Genomic DNA, 9,224 nt, shown 5'->3' with positions numbered 1-9,224 from the left:
TTTTATAGCACTTTCACATGTCTCAAAATAGTCGTCTTGTGATATTTTTCAACACTTTAGAAACGTAAGGCCCTTTGGCACACACCTGTAGTCCCAGCACTCAGGAGGCCGAGGCGGGAGGATCACTTGTGCCTGAGAGTTGGGAGTTGGAGACCAGCCTGGGCAACATAGCGAGACCCCATCTCTAAAAAAAAAATAGGAAACATAAAGACCTCCTTAGCAAGCAGCCGTGAAACAAGGCGTGGTCTTGGCCTTGCCTGCGAGGGCCTGGGCCGGTAGGAATGTGGGCAGCAGATGCAGGGGTTTGTGCGTGTCCTGCACCGTCGCCGTGCTGGGACTCCGAGTGCGGCTGGACTCCCACAGATCCCTCCTTTCCATGGAGGGAAATGGGTCTCCAGGGCTGCCTGGCTCAGAGGGGCCAGAGACCATGCACTCCTGCTGACCAGCCGGCTCCTCCCCCAGGCTCCAGCCCCACCCACCCCCGCCCTGGGCCACTCCCTGGGGTAGGGGGTGGGGTTCAGAGCACGGGGTAGGGGACCCTGGTGGGGGCAGGGCAGGGGCTCAGCCAGAGTGGTGAGGCAGGGGAGGAGGAGGAAAAGGGGAGGGAGAAGGGAAAGGAAGGGGGAGGGGAGAGCGCCCCCGCCCCGCCCCGCCCCCACTCGGTTGTGGCTCCCAGTCGGTTGGGCAGGATCTGAGGTGCAGCTTCCTCGCCCAGCCGGACCCAGGTGAGTCGGAGGTGCCTTGTACTTCAGTTCGTGGAGACCCGGGGCTGGGGCTGTGTAGACACGCTGCCGGGTTGTGTAGACGCGTCCGTGTTGTGTGGACGCAGCCAGCATATGCAGATGGGGCTGGAGCACCCAGCGGGGGTCCCCCCCGCCCATCCACACCCTTCCACTGTTTTCTGCCTGTGCACTCCGCTAAAACCAAGTCCAGCACTCAGCCGGGAGCCTCCCGGGGCGGCGCAGCAGGAACTGGAGGGAGAGACTCGGTAGAACCTAGGGCTGAGGACCCCCAAACCCTCCCGTCCCTGCCCAGCGTGTCCTCCCTGCCAGGAGGTCTCCGCCTCCTCCGAGTTGCTTGTGAGTAAACACATGTTGAGGACTTTTTTGGGGGGTGACAATTTGGAGAGGGTGAGGTCAGAGAGCCTGGGGTGGCACCTGCCAGGGGACTGTCATGACTTCAATTAACTGTGGCAGGAAAGTGAGGCAGGGCTCTGCGGGGTGTCGGCATGTCCTCAGTGGTGCGTCCTGGGGGTCCTCTGCCCGCTGGGGACCCAGCTCCCAGGAGACCAAGCTGCCACGCCTGCCCCTGCCAGCAGCTGCCTTGAGGCTCCGAGATCGTGAAGCCCGTGGGGGCCGGGAGACGAGGTGTGAGGTGGCCTCCTCCCTGCAGACCTGGGACGCTGGTGCCACACACCTGGCGGGCTGTGCGTGGTCACGCGTGGCTGTGTATGACAGTGGCATTGTGCTTGTGTGTGTGATTGCTGCGTGTGCGACTGCATGTAGTTGTGGTCGTGGATGTGCGCTTGTGACCCTGCGTGCGTGGGGTTGTGTACAGTCGTGTGTCTGTCGTATGTGAGGTGCGTGTGGTCGTGTCGTAGCGTGTGTGCGGCTGCATTGCGAGACCGTGCGTGACTTGGGGACGGCCGTGTGAGGCTGTGCGTGTGAACTCCCCTTCCTGCTTTGCACGTCTGGACGCTGCGGTGAGAGTGGCAGCCCCTCAGCTGCTCCGAGCAGGAGACAACGTGACCCCTCTTGTCCCCGCCAAAGACAGTGGACACGTTTGTGCTCCTCCGAGGACAGCGTGGGGATCTGAGCCAGTGGACCGTGCAGCGCACCTGCCCGGAGTCCCGCCCTTAATGGGCATTTGTGCGACAATTGTCCAAAGTGCTCGTTGAGGAATCTGAAATGTCGAGGGTGTAACACGGATCTCGGAGAGTCCTTGGGCGAACGGTGTTGGCGTGGCTTTAATCACGGCCGGGGACTCGTCCGCTGTCGCGGGCTTTCTGGAAAGCCTGGGCGTGGGAATTCGAATCTCGCAGTCACGGCCACTGGCGAAGGGCTCAGGAGGCAGAAGGAGCCGGCGGTGCTTCTCTGCCGTCCTGCCCCAGGAGCCGCGCTGCCGCTGGGGAGGTTGGGCAGCGGCCGCAGCAGCGTCGGGCGCGTGGGTCTGGGTTTCTGCTCTTTCCCACCCAGGCCAAGGAAGGACAGACACACGGCAGGGAGATGAGTGGCCGAGGGGAGCGAGGGCGCATGTGCGCGGCTGTCTCGGGACTGTGTAGCTGGCACTTGGGGAGGCAGGACCGGACCCCGGGCATGGATGCCACCCTCCTTCCCGCCCCAGGGCAGGGTCTGGGGCTCTTGACACCCTGCTCCCCACCCCTCACCTGCCCCACCTGGAAGGCTGGGCCCATCTCATAACAGAGAAGCCACTCGGCCTATGGGGGATCTAAGAATTGCTCTGTGTGCCCGCGTGTGTGAGAGGGAGAGGATATGGCTTCTCCAAGCCCCAGTTTCCTCATCTGTAAAATGGGTACACCGTTGGCCAGGCACGGTGGCTCACGCCTGTAATCCTAGCACTCTGGGAGGCTGAGGCGGGAGGATCTCTCAAGGTCAGGAGTTCCAAACCAGCCTGAGCAGGAGCAAGACTCGTCTCTACTAAAAATAGAAAGAAATTAATTGGCCAACTATAAAGGTATAGAAAAACTTAGCCGGGCATGGTAGTGCATGCCTGTAGTCCCAGCTACTCGGGAGGCTGAGGCAGGAGGATGGCTTCAGCCCAGGAGTTTGAGGTTGCTGTGAGCTAGGCTGATGCCACAGCACTTTAGCCAGGGCAACAAAGTGAGACTCTATCTCAAAAAAAAAAAAAAAAAAATGGGTACACCCATGCCAGACCCCACCTGCCACCCACTGGGCTTACTGGGAGGGCTGGGCGAACTACCCAAGGCCTGTGAGCCCCGTCCACATATGAGGCATCGACTTGCTGCCTCTGCATTGGCACAAGCACATCCCAGGGATACCAGCTCGCACCTGGCCCTCAGGCTGTCCCCAGCCACTCATGTTCACACGTGTGGCTCCGAAAAATGAACGCAGAGGACAACGCATTCTGGGTGGTCGTCGGATATCTGCACGAGGCCCTCTTTGTTGTGTTACATGTTACCTTTATTTATTTATTTATTGAGACAGGGTCCTGCTCTCCAGGCTGGAGTGCGGTGGCGTCATCGCAGCTCACTGCAGCCTCCAGCTCCTGGGCTCAAGCGATCCTCCTGCCTCGGCCTCCCGAGTACCTGGGACTACAGAAACATGCCACCACGCCCGGCTCATTTTTCTATTTTTAGTAGAGATGGGGTCTCGAACTCCTGAGCTGGCTGGTCTCGAACTTGCTCTCGCTCTTGCTCTTGCATTCATTTTTGATGATATAAGTCACAGGGATTGGAAGTTTACTAATTTTCTTAATCTGCACATTTTTATCTGTTTTCCTTGCTATCTCTCACGTTCACCGGCGTCTTCCCCCCCACATGGTCGCGACTCCTCTTTCCTCTGCGTGCATTATAAAGCCGAAAGAACACGAGATATGGTTGCCGCAGATAGTTTCCTCACAAACACCTCTTCCCATGAAAACCCAACAAAAAGTCCATAGACAAAAAGAAAGAAGAAAAAAAAAAAGACCAAGGTTATTAAATTTCCTGTAGGCTCGCTGAGTGATTTATTTCATGAAGTTGGGGCCACGGAGGAGGGGGAGGGTTTTCCGGCTCTATTTGGGCCTGAGGAGAGGGGACAGGGAGGAACAAGGGCTGCCTGTTCCACAGACAGGCTTGGGCTGCTGGGGGACCAAAGAGAGGCAGCCTGATGGGACAGGAGTGTCTGAAAACTGTGATCATCTTGAATTAGGGGAAAGGAAAGAATGACATCGGCTGGTGGGCAAGACACCTAAAAGGTTGAGATCCAGAAGTTTAGAAGCTCAGGGACAGCCTGGGGGAAAAGGAACCTCAAGGCCGTGCTCCCCTTTGAGAGACCGACCACGGTTTTAACCACCGGGACCACACCAGCCACTACAGCCCAAGAGAAGATTTGTCGTGGCGGACAGGAGGAAGTGTGAGGTACGAAGCAGGAGAAGGGAGAGATGGGAACAGAATGGGCCACCAAGAGTAGAGTGTGTGGCTGCTGGGAAGGGAAACAGAACCAGACGGAAAGGTTATGGGACCTGGAGTCCTGTGTATTAGTCACTGGCTGCTGCGTAACAAACTGTCCCTACATTTAGCAGACTAAAATGACTCATATGTATCTTCTCAGTTTCTGTGGGTCAAAGATTTGGGAGTAGCCGGGCCCGGTGGCTCACGCCTGTAATCCTAGCACTCTGGGAGGCCGAGGTGGGCGGATTGCTTGAGGTCAGGAGTTCAAAACCAGCCTGAGCAAGAGCGAGACCCCATCTCTACTATAAATAGAAAGAAATTAATTGGCCAACTAATACATATAGAAAAAATTAGCCGGGCATGGTGGCGAATGCCTATAGTCCCAGCTACTCAGGAGGCTGAGGCAGCAGGATTGATTGAGTCCAGGAGTTGGAGGTTGCTGTTAGCTGGGCTGACACCACGGCATTCACTCTAGCCTGGGCAACAAAGCGAGACTCTGTCTCAAAAAAAAAAAAAAAAAGATCTGGGAGTGGTTTATTTGAGTGGTTCCGGCTCAACGTCTCCCGTGAGGTTACAGGTAGACATTGGCCAGGGTTGCCTCATCTGAAGGTTCAACTGAAGCTGGAAGAGCCACTTCCGAGCTGGCGCCTTCATGTGGCTGTTGTTGGGAGGCCTCAGTTCCTCCCCACCTGGGCCTCTCAACAGCGCTGCTTGGGCTTCCTCCCAACATGGCTGCTGGCTTCTCCCAGTGTGAGGAATCCAAGGGAGAAAAAGAAGAAAACCTATGTTTCTGCAACTTACCCTCAGAAATCTTATTGCATCAGTTCTGGTACATTCTATTCATTAGAAGCAAGTCATTAAGTCTAACCCACACCCAAAGTATGGGTTTGGAGTATGTTCCACTAAGGGAGGAGAGAAAAGAATTCGTGGACATATTTTTTAAACCACAACATCCTGTAACCGCAGGCAAGTTGCCTAACTCTACTGTGACTCTGTTTCTTCTTCCATCAAAATATAGTTGGTGTCACAGGAGAGTCGTGGTCATAAATGAAATATTGCATGTGGATATTGTTTAGTGCAATGGCCGTCGCATAGAAAATGCTTATCTACTTATTTTTATTATAGGTGTTTTTCCCAGGGTCACAGTTCCTGAGGAATGGCGCACCAGCTCTTGTTATCAAATTGTACGGCCAGGCCGGGCGCGGTGGCTCACGCCTGTAATCCTAGCACTCTGGGAGGCCAAGGCGGGCGGATTGCTTAAGGTCAGGAGTTCGAAACCAACCTGAGCAAGAGCGAGACCCCGTCACTACTATAAATAGAAAGAAATCAAGTGGCCAACTAATATATATATAGAAAAAATTAGCCGGGCATGGTGGCGCATGACTGTAGTCCCAGCTACTCGGGAGGCTGAGGCAGGAGGATTGCTTGAGCCCAGGAGTTGGAGGTTGCTGTGAGCTAGGCTGATGCCATGGCACTCACTCTAGCCTGGACAACAAAGCGAGACTCTGTCTCAAAAAAAAAAAAAAAAAATTGTACGGCCAGAGGGGCAGGGGAAGTCATTTGCTCTCTCAGTAAATATTAGGCTGTTTTCTCCGTTCTTGGTCCTCATATTAGGGTGGCAGTCAGAGATCAGCCCAGGGAGGTGAGGTTGGATATGGCAACTTTTGTGAGCCTAGACGATGCCATGCTTGGACCAGGCTAGAGACAATGGCGGTGGCCTGATTCTGGAGATACCTTGAAGCTGGCCTGACAGTGTTTTCAAATGGGCTGGATGGGGGCTGTGCCAGGGACACCAAGGATGACCTCAGGGGGGGTTGATCTGAACCACCGTGAAAATGGAGCCACCGTCTGGGCTGGAGGAGACTAAGGGGTGAATAGATGTTTTGGGGGAGATTGAGGCAGGATGCCAGGGACCCAGTTTGGTGTGTGTCAAGTTTAAGAAGCCTGTGATTGTATTTGTTTTCTACAAATTACCACCAATTTAGCAACTTGAAACATGTCCTGTTTGTCATCTCACGGCTTTCTGTGGGTTGGGGGCCAGGACACAGCTTGGCTGGGTTCTCCACTCAGGGTCTGACAAGGCTGCAGTCAGAGTGCTGTATGGGCTGTGTCCTCATCGGAAGGCTCGAATGGGGGTGGAGCCACCTCTGAGCTCATTCAGGTTTTCGGCAGATGACTGAGGGCTGGGCTTTTTGCTGGCTGCTGGGGTAGTGTCCACCCTTAGCTCCTATAGGCCACCTGCATTTCCTTGGCACAGCAGCCTTCTCTAGGATGGCCTCCATCTTTTTTTTTTTTTTTTTTTTGAGACAGGGTCTCACTCTGTCACCCAGGCTAGAGTGCGGTGGCATCATCATAGCTCATTGCAGCCTCCAACTCCTGGGCTAAAGCAATCCTCCTGCCTCAGCCTCCCTAGTAGCTGGGACTATAGGTGCAGCCATCATGCCCGGCTAATTTTTCTATTTTTTGTAGAGATGGGATCTTGCTGTGTTACCCAGGCTGGTCTCAAACTCCTGGCCTCAAGTAATCCTCTTGCCTTGGCCTCCCAGAGTGCTGGGATCATAGGCGTGTGCCACTGCGCTTGGCCAAGATCAACGTTTTAAGCAAAGATGTCACTGTGCCAGCAGGTCTAGGGTCGGGGTGGGTGAGTGAGGTGTGGGTTGGACAGGTGCAAAGTCACATCCTGTCTTTATGTCACATGCCCACACTTTGTTGGTCATGGATCTTTGGGCGTATTGTGTGACAATATGAGGTATCTTGATGAGTGAGGTTGTTGGCGCTCCTTTCAATTTCGCCCCCATGCCAGGGTTCTCCTCGCCCCACCTTAGCCCTTGGCCCCAGGTGTCCTCCTCAAAGGCTCCGAGCCCAAGGCTCACGCTGCCTTTTTTGAAAACAGGCTCTGGCAAGCCTCGGGGTGGCATTAAGGACATGTTGGCCCTAAACCGAGACTGTCCCTGGCTGGCCTCCTCAGAAGGCTGGAAACAGACGTTCCTGCCTCGTTCACGGTGACTCGGCTCTGCTCACAGCATCCTTGGGTGGCACCTCCTGGGGACCCCTAAACGGCTGCAGGGACTTCCTGATGGGGAAGACAGAAGGGGAGTAGATCAACCAGATGTCTCAGTTTCCAGGTTAAAAGTGGAACTGTCCTGGGTGAACCAGGGTGACCGGTCACCGCAGAAGAGAGTCAGCTGCTCAGTGTCAATCCAGGGCTGTTGTGTTGGGAGGAGGGTCAGCCCACCGCCCACCTGGGCCCAAGGGTGCCACGGTGGTGGCGTCTGAGGGGCCAGAGGCTGGTTAAGTGTCTGGCTGGATTTGGGGACATCAGTGCAGATCATTCACAATTTAGCCTTGTGTGCTCCGTCCAGGCTTTTGTTCTAAAGACCCTTCTTTTTTCTCCCCTGTATCATGGCGTGCAGTGTGGAAGCTTCTGGAAGTTTTACAGATCGTTCTTGTTTTCCAGCTACACGTTCATCTTTTTGGTTTGTCAGGGGTGTTCTCACGTATCTCTCAACCTCAGCTGGTAACTTATCCTCTGTTGTTCTCAAAAAATTAAATGACGCCTCATCTTGTCAAGGGCTTTCCCTTGCCCGGAGGTCACCCCGGGAGCCAGCAGTCGCCTTCTCCCGTCCACTCTTATTTCGTTTAATCGGCTATCTTCTCTCTCTCTACTCAGCCTTTGTGTTTCATCCTCTCCCACCCCCAATCTTTGCAAAGAATAAGAATAAAACAAAGCCCAGGAGATATTCTGTATTTTGAGATTAGCGGTGTGGAGGATGTTCCAGAACCTTCTCTCTCTTCACCTCACTCTGAACTGAAGCGCCCACTTGTCTGTGACAGGCTGTCTCCATGGCATCAATGAGATCGGAGCAAGATCTACCTAGACAGGCAGGTTTGGGTTTTGTTCTACCCAAAATAATTTGTTTTGGCTGACACTTAAAATTTTTTTTAAACCCTAAATGGATTTCACATCTCAGTCAGAAGGTTATTTCAATTTAGAAAGATGGATGTTGTGAAAAAGGTAGCTGGGACTATAGGCACCACCACACCCGGGTAATTTTTCTATTTTTACTAGAGACAGGGGTCTCACTCTTGCTCAGGCTGGTCTCAAACTCCTGGCCTCAAGTGATCCTCCCTCCTGGGCCTCCCAGAGTGCTGGGATCACAGGGGTGAGCCACCATGCCCGGCCCAATTTCTTAATGTCCTGACCAACACTTGTTTTGTTCCTTTAGTGCCTGCCCTTGCAGAAGTTCCTGCTACCTGCTTTGGTATGTCCAGGAGCTATAAATCTTAATCTGGTAGGAAGCAGAACCTCAGCCTGGACCCTGACCACGCAGAGTCTGGTGGGAGATCCGGTTCCTGGCGGAGCTGGTCTGAGGCACCCTGGGGTGTCTGTGGGGCCCTTCCCACCCGCCTGCCCCACACCCCACGGCACCTGGGCCTCCTTCAGGGCACTGACCTCATCCTCAGGATGGCGGCCATGGCCTAGGCTCACATGCGGCCGCGTAGGAGCCCCCAGGAAAGAAGGCTTCCCTCCCCCAGCTTCTGTTAGTTCAACCGTATGACACGGATCTTGGTCTATAGTTTTTGGTCTTAAAAGTGGCGATTTTTACAGTTGTGAGGAGCTGGGTAAAAGAAAAGAAAAAAAATTTAAATGAAAAAATATTTAGAAAAAGAAGGAAAAAAAAAGTGGCAATTTTATGCAGTTGAAACTCAAGGTTCCCAAAGAAATTGGTGCCCTGCTTGAGTCCTGTGCAACCCCTTGGAGCAATGCCTGTTGGCGTTGGAGGGCTGGGTACTGTGATTGGCTGGTTTGGGTCCAGTGTGGACCAATCATTGAGGAGATGGAGGGGTTGGTACTGTGATTGGCTGGTCTGGGTCCAGTGTGAACCAATCATTAAGGGGATGGAGAGGTGGGTACTGTGATTGGCTGGTTTGGGTCCAGTGTGGACCAATCACTGATGGGGATGGAGGGTGGGTACTGTGATTGGCTGGTTTGGGTCCAGTGTGGACCAATCATTGAGGAGATGGAGGGGTTGGTACTGTGATTGGCTGGTCTGGGTCCAGTGTGAACCAATTATTGAGGGGATGGAGGGGT

Source organism: Microcebus murinus, chromosome 27 (genome assembly GCF_040939455.1).
Source record: "Microcebus murinus isolate Inina chromosome 27, M.murinus_Inina_mat1.0, whole genome shotgun sequence".
NCBI classification, from domain to species: Eukaryota; Metazoa; Chordata; class Mammalia; order Primates; family Cheirogaleidae; genus Microcebus; species Microcebus murinus.
This window is presented reverse-complemented; position numbering follows the sequence as displayed.